At 36.1% G+C, this 8,141-nt stretch overlaps 1 long non-coding RNA gene across 1 annotated transcript; it reads right to left on the minus strand.

Moving 5' to 3' along the window:
* Positions 1–5,043: 5,043 nt before the first annotated feature.
* On the minus strand, positions 5,044–6,141 carry LOC113293531. The gene is made up of 3 exons (XR_003332349.1): positions 5,842–6,141; positions 5,534–5,587; positions 5,044–5,455 (listed from the first exon to the last, which is right to left on the minus strand). It is a non-coding gene; the product is annotated as an uncharacterized LOC113293531 (long non-coding RNA).
* Between the last annotated feature and the right edge of the window lie 2,000 nt (positions 6,142–8,141).

The raw sequence follows: 8,141 nt of genomic DNA on the forward strand, positions 1-8,141 counted from the left end.
CATCGACATCGTGATTGGTAGGAATATAGTTTATTCCCCTCAAAATAAGGTAGAAGATGAAATCTCTCCAAAAAGCGCAAAAGATCGGATCCGACTCACACCTTAAAATCATTAGGCCTGAATATTACAGGTTGGTGTTTGAGATTAAGCGCAGAGAGAATAGTATTATCGTTTTAAGTGCGATTGAGGGTTTCCTGCTGAACCCCAGGATTGGTTCTGCAAAACTAAAGGTATTCTCCTAATATTGATGCACCTTAGCATGGTAGTCTCTGAGGGACTCTGATTGCATCTTGCTTTGTGATTATTTTTGAGACTTTGAAGGATTCGACTTTTCCTAGACCAGGCAGCCACCTGACTTTGTGATTTACGTCAGGTTTGAAATTTAGTCATAATCACCATCTTGAAGAGGATAAATTCATGAACAATCCTTGTGTATTTTATGTTCTTGGTATAAGGTTAAAATCCGAATGAAATGATGATATCATTTTTGGCTTCTGAAAGAACCCTTAGTAGCGCTAAAATCCACGCTTGAACTAGATTTTTGAGATCTCGCTAAAATCGAAATATTTACTCGACCTGAAGTTCGAGGACATGCTAGCATAATAAAACTTTCCTGTATATACCAGAGTATCTAGTTTTGATGATCGTAATACTTACCGTGCTTCTAAATTAGCACCATTACTGGGAAGTGATCGATCTATCTGATACGCATGTTGAATTTATGGTCCAGAAGTACCATACATGGAAATAATGCATGCATTATCTTGTGTTTTCTAACTTTTGTTTTGCAGTTCATACTTTTAGATGCTGAAATTGATTCTACAGTATTTATGAGTTTACAAAAGACCTTTCATTGTTATGCCTGAAGTTAAAGAGGGAAATAAATTGGTACGCGATGGACTGAGGATTTAAATGCGAGGTGAACAATGGCGATTGTGCACCCGGCGCAAGACCTGCAGTCAGTCCTCCATAAACTGCAAATGGTAAAGCGGTTTTCCGAAGACTATATAATGTTTGCACCACCAGCCGCTTTAAGAAGTCATGCTTCAGGAGGAGTAAACTCATAGAATCTTTGGCTGGACTAAAACACGCTGTACTCTTTTTCCTTCCATAAGGTTTTGTCCCGTTGGGTTTTCCTTATCAAGGTTTTAACGAGGCAGCATATGCGTGTTCAGCACCATTATCAGGCGAAGTCCGTTGTACTCTTTTCCTCTGGTCTGGTTTTGTCCCACGTGGTTTTCCAGACAAGGTTTTTAACGAGGCAACATGCTCTTCGACGTCGGCATTATTCTGAATTTTGGTGGTCAGGTTTTGTCCCAAGCGTTTTTCCTGGCACAAGCGTTCAGGTTTTGTCCCCAAGTGGTTTTCCTGACGCAGGCGTTCAGGTTTTGTCCCAAGTGGTTTTCCTAACGCAATTTTTGATGATGGAAGTATTTCTCGGCGCTAAGGCTTTATCCCAAGTGGTTTTTCTGGTGACGGTGTTCAGGTTTTGTCCCAAATGGTTTTCCTGACGCAACTTTGAAAGAGGAAGCATTTCATGACGGTGACCAACCTCACTCTAAGTTCAAGTTTTTCCTAAATGGTTTTCCTGACGCGATTTCGACGACGGGAGAAAATGTGCAACTAGCATCATCACTTTGAAGCTACCGATGTTGTACTCTTCGAATGAATTTTGTCCCACTGAATTTTACCGACAAGATTTTTAATGAGACAACGTTTTAGAATGGTGACATCCAAGGGGGAGTGTTGAAAATGTGACGTGTTTAAGATGGATGCTCACAAATATGTGGGGCCCACATCTTATTTATACTATCAACACATAGGATATACACCTGTCACTTATATATGCATAATGATCTGCATGAAGTGATGTTTATCACCTGATTTGTTACTGTATAAATACCCCACTAGGGGCTCGGTTAAGAACTAGGAAAGAAATGAAAAGATGGAACTACGGTTCCTTTTCCCTTTCTCCACTATGGTTTTTGTTATTCTTTACATTAACAAAACATTATACTACTCAACAGTGTGTGGCCATTAAGAGTTAATAAGGAAAGAACTTTACAACTTCCATCCTTATAGTAGTTTATTATCAAACACCATTTAGTAGTGCCATTTTATGAAGGTGAATACTAGTTAAGGTGTTGTATAGAAACAGTACCAAGTAATACCAACTAGCTATTTATATAGTACACTGCATAATTACCTAGCCTATTATAACAATCATATTAATAAATCTTTTTGGGTGTGATTAAAGCGAGGCCATTAAATGTTTTGAAATTATTCTATTCAATGCCTAGAAATTTTTCCCTTCCTCCTTTGTTTTATTTTTAGAACAAACTTTCGTAATTTTCCGCATTAGATCATTCATAGTGAAGTGGTCGTTCATTAGGCTTGTACGTTTAGCATCTCATAGTCATGCATATATATGCCGTCGCCAAGGCCATTGTATGATCCAACTCAAGGAAACCATTCCTCTATCAGTTTCTGCCTTGCTGGGAGGCATTGTGCAGCGGTTCATGCGGGGAACTTGTTTTTCCTAATACGAAGCCCAAGCCCAATACCACCAACCAGAACACATCATTATTCATTGCGCAGAAAGCAGAAAACCACCCGACTTTGCTACCACCTGATCTTATGATCCTCGTCCATAGAACGAGGAATTACCATTTGGGACCAATAATCCTCCACAGTCATCTCAGATATTGGAAGAGCTTTTGAGCCTAAGGGAAAAAAAGCACATAAGCATGATCCGTTGGAAACTCACAAGTATTATGTGTCTCACAGAAACTGTGCAGCAATGATTTTTAACCGTAGATAGAATAAAAGTCCAAAAATAGTGGAAATGCCAGACCCATGTATCATAAAATTCGATAACAAAAGAGGGAAAAAAGGAGACACAAATTTTCCAGAGGGTGATATATGCAAGAATTTGTATCTTTCAAGGGAAAAATTGTATCATGTGGGAGATGGTACTACTGTTCAACTTTGGGAAGATCACTGGGAAGGTACGAGAGCTTTCTCGATTTGTTTCCTTGAAGTGTATGCCATTGCAACTACAAAGAACTGGACCGTCAAGACTTGTGCTATTCGACTACAGCAAGGAGGGGGTTGGAATTTGGGCTTGGATATAGACGACTTACGCAAACTCAAATTGCTGAGGTATGCCGTTAAACTTCCATTCTTGAAGGTCTTAATTTGGGGACACGTAAAGATTTCATAAAACAGAACATACATAGTTCAGGTCTTTTCTCATAAACGAACAAGCCTCTCCATATATTTAGTACTAATTCGAGTTAGGTACAGTTTTTTCACTCTACGTATGCCGAGTTAAAATGAGTTTCTCCCCATGTGCCGGAGGGATTAGGCGGTGACACATGTCTCTCAGTTACTGTTTGCATCCACACTTGTTTTTTTTTGTTTTTTTAAAGGGAATATCCACACTTGTGTTAACTGATAGCCTAATGCTAATAGGCAAGGTAAACAATTAATTTCGGTGGCGGGTTATGAGGGAAATTTTGGATCGTATTACATATACCGAAATGCAGACAAGTAACATGATTTAGTATTGTTGCATTGTGCAATAAAATCACAAGAAATAACTTGCTTCACATTTAATTTTTATGTCAAAGGTCTAAATGATTGACCATGAATTAGAATTCTTGAATGAAACATGTTGTATCATCTTTGTTTTTTCTCTCTGTCTATATATATACACGGAAAATGAGTTATTTGTCCAAATATTTTTAAAACATGGTTCAAATGGACGAGTAAAAATTAATATAAGTGAAATGGACACCAAAAAAATAACAAGGATGAAACTGGATATCCCGATTTTAACTTAAAAAATAGTAAGGATGAAACTGAATGCATCTTGATGTAAATTAAAAATAAGAAAAAGTGTTTGAAAATGGGTAGGATGAAACTGTTTACATCTTGGATATTTTTACATTTTTGTCCATTTAAATAGTATCAAAATCTAAGTGTCATTTTCACCCAGAAATTGTTGATTTTGATCTTTTTAACCAATTTTGTGATATATATCTTTATATAGGTAAACTACAAGCTATAGTATAAATACATATTTTTTATAATTTATGCGAAATTTATTTGTGAAGAAAAAGGAAAGTAAAATGCAAAGACAGTATCAACGTACATGCGTAACTAACACTACAAAACGGAAGGCCTCTAGGGACGGTTATAAAAACATCCCAAGAACCTGAAAGCCGTCCCAAAAAGCTATTAGGGGCGTTTGTTGCTGCGTCCCCAGATCCACCGCACTAGTACAAATCTTCACATTGGCCACACTTAATCACCGTGTCCATAGGCTTTTGGTCATGGATTTTTTTCACTCCAAAAATGTGGCATCAGGTGCCGTGACAAAGTGGTATCTTTATGGCTACATAAACTTTGAGTGGATATAAAATATGATTTACCATGGCCATAACTCTAAAACCGTGTCTATATGGTACTCATTATTTTTTTTGTAGTTAAGCATTTTCACTATCATCATGGCCATAGGATCCTTATAGACACACAATTTAATTTGACCGTGGCTAGAGTTTACCTTAAAGCCACATAGATTTTATTTTAACCCTGGCCTTTGCTATCAATTAGACACGTAAAATTTGTTTTATCGTGACCAATTCATGACTTACCGCTGCATTAAACTTGTAGCACCATGGCGATAAATTTTCTAAGGACACACAATATTTTTTAACGTGGCTATTGTATATCTTCACGACACAGGGAACCAGTAAAACCATGGCCATAAATTTCTTATGGACACACAATAAGCTTTGAACGTGGTTAATGTATACCTTAAGGCCACATGGATTCATTTTAACGATGGCAGAGTATAATGTGGCATATTGACAATGTATAGTTTCGGGTGATATTTGGTACAACCATGGCTTAACCCTCCAAATTACGCTACTGATATATATGAATCTACCGAACCGCTATTTCTTCCCCCAAAAAATGTACAATTAGAAGCGAAAATATTCAAAACATCAAAATATTATTTATTTATTTATTTTAATAATAAAGGGTAGTTACATCACTGACCAAAGCCTCTTTAACATAAGGAAATGCGATAACAATGACCATTCATCCAGGACTTGGACACTTGGCATAAAATTGCAAGTATATCGACCATAAAGTTACAAGACCTGTTACCAAACTTACAAGCATAGAATCGAGCAAAACTTGAATAAAATTATCAATCTATTATTACAGGAGTGGTAGTCCACTTAACACTACACTGAGAAACAATGATAGAGTTGATAATAACATCAGTCGCTTCGAAGTAAACTTGGATCAGCTCCTGGTATGCAAGCCAATATGACTTTAGCTTCAGGCTGTTGTGCTTGGGATTTTTTGTCACCCTAGAAGTACCCTGCTGTTGTGCTTGGGATTTTTTGTCACCCGAGAAGTACCCTGCATAATAAGAAGACTTCAACCAATTCCGATAGTAAGATTTCAATCTATATAAAAGATGAGGTGAACATCAAGACAAAGAAATTATATTTACCATGGTACCTAGAGAGCAAAATTGTGAACACATACTAGCCACAACAATGGCAACCTGTCAAAGTGAGGTATTCTGCTATTAAAACATCTCGAATCGACAAACATTACTAGGAAATTATAGTTCTGTTCTCAAATACTACTCTCTCCATTACTTTTTAATAGGCCAGTTTCTATAATAAATAAAGTTAGTAATTGTTTTGTGGTTCCTTACCGAAGCGACGAATAATGTGGATGTTGATTTGAGATACTGGTAACAAATCAAGCCAAATTAATTACAAAGCAAAATATTAAGGAAAAATAAAATCTTACCCTTAATGTTTGAAATAAATTTTGAACTGCCCTGCCAGTAACCTCAAAAGACGACAAAGATAACCAGAATTCATTAGTGAACAAGAGATGGTAATGACATCTTCCTCTTTCACATGGATTATTGAAGATACCCTTTGATACAGTTCAGGAGTAATGGGATCATAATCAATTGATCCTTCCATTACTTGGGCAAGCTCCGCATCCTTTAACACCACCAAATCCCAAATCAGCAAAACCAAAAAACAAAATTTCTCTAAAGCACAAGAATTGAACAGAAAATGTACGAAAAATATGATTCCATTTTTTTCGGTAAAATTCCAAAAAGAAAAATAAAGTGGGAATTCAATGAAAAAATTCTCTTTCTTAAACACGGAGAAGAATAAGGCTCTGAAAGAATTGATGCTAAATTTAGACTAGGGCTTGTAAAAAAAGGGGGTTTTAAGAAATACGAACCCCGTAAACAGAACCCAAAAGGAACCCATGTTAGGGCTTCTTCTTCTTATGAATCTACACAGAGAAAACAACTATAAAATGTAAATCTATTGAGACTTGTATGTAACGTGAAAAACAGTAGAGCGAGATGGACTAACTAACCTTGAATACCATTTTCTTGTTTGAGTTGCAGTAACTGAAGAACACCATCTTCTTCTACTTCGATCAGCCCATCGAGTTTTCAGTTTTGATTCGTAAATAGCTTTGTCGATGAACTTTCTTCTCGGTCTCAGTAGTTAACAGTGTTTTTAGATTTGATTTGAAGGGAAAGGAGAGGATTTCTGGGGAAAGTTAGAGACAGATCTTGCGCCGCTGCATACTGTTTTTTTTTTCTTCTTAGGGTTGCTGGAGGAGGAGAAAACAAAGCAAGGAGCAAATGTGTGTAATTTATGTAAACCTAATAAAAATGAATTCGGAAAATGACGAAGATGCCACAATTGCTAAAGGCTGATACCGCTACTGTTAGGGGCGGGTACCAATCCATATAGGACAAAGTAATCTCAACCGTTGGATCTTGGATTGGTATCCGTCCTTAGCAGAAGTGGTAACAACTTTTAGCGATCATGAAAATGCTGGATTTCAAAAACACATCTTTAAAATGTTTTGGTATTTTTTCATGGCTTCTAATTGGAGGTAGCATATTGATGGAGGGTGTACCAAACCAAAGGGAATTGGTGTTTTGTCTTATTTGGTTTTGGGTACATCCCAAGCAATATAACACCCCCATCAGCAATGTTGTTTCATCAGACTTGAGTCAGTTGACATAATTGTCCAGGGGGTATTAAAGCATAATGCAAATACATTTTAACATTTTAGCTAATATATATGGGAATTCATTTTATTTTTAAGTTGGTTCTCTTTAATTTTATAGTTTAACCTGAACCAGGATCATAGGGACAAAGACAAGGACGGTAACAGAAGACAATATACCAAAGGGTGTCTTGATATATCTCAGGTAAGATATCAAAAATAAGTATTGGATAAGATTACTTTCACATAAAACACTAAATCAGAACCACCGAGAGGGAAACCTGACGTCGTATAGATTATCAAACCAAGCAGTAGACGGAAGCCATCCAGGTTCATTCTCGACTACAAGATGAAACCATATTGTCCCAATTTTTATGGACCAAATTGTATTAGCTGACTCCTTAAGCACAACATATTCGTGTACAATTTCTTTCTAGTTTATTAATAACGTTATTATATGCTTCAAAAAAAATGCCAAAAATTATTTATATGGTTTTGGATTTCGTTCGATCCTGTGTGATCGTATTGGACGCTAGATATCTTAGTGTAAATTAACCCAATTACGGATCACAAACTTCGATTTAATCTTCTTATTGGCTATTTTTTTAATGGGTGCACTTTTATTAATTTTCTTCGACATGAGATATTGTTTCATAGGAGTTTATAATTTTCCGAATATTTTTGTTTAAATTGATTTTTTTCTGGCGTATCAATTCATGTTTCAGTTTCACAATAATTTTTTCGATATGCATTCATATTTTGTATTTTTTTTTTGGATTTAAATGCACTAGATAATACTCAGTTTAACTGATCATTCACTCGAATCCATCTTAATCAATCCAATTATACTCAACTTTCTTCGGCAATCGCTGGATAATGCTTGAGTATCCACAAAGTTATTCCAGTTCTACTCAATGTTGCTCAATTTCATTAAATCATATTTAAAATCACATGATCATGCTCATACCCATACTCAATATGGTATATTATCTACCTAATTCCATTTAATTTAATCCAATTATATTCAACTTTCTTTCACAATCATTGAGTAACGCTTA

Source organism: Papaver somniferum, chromosome 7 (assembly GCF_003573695.1).
Source record: "Papaver somniferum cultivar HN1 chromosome 7, ASM357369v1, whole genome shotgun sequence".
Taxonomy (NCBI): Eukaryota; Viridiplantae; Streptophyta; class Magnoliopsida; order Ranunculales; family Papaveraceae; genus Papaver; species Papaver somniferum.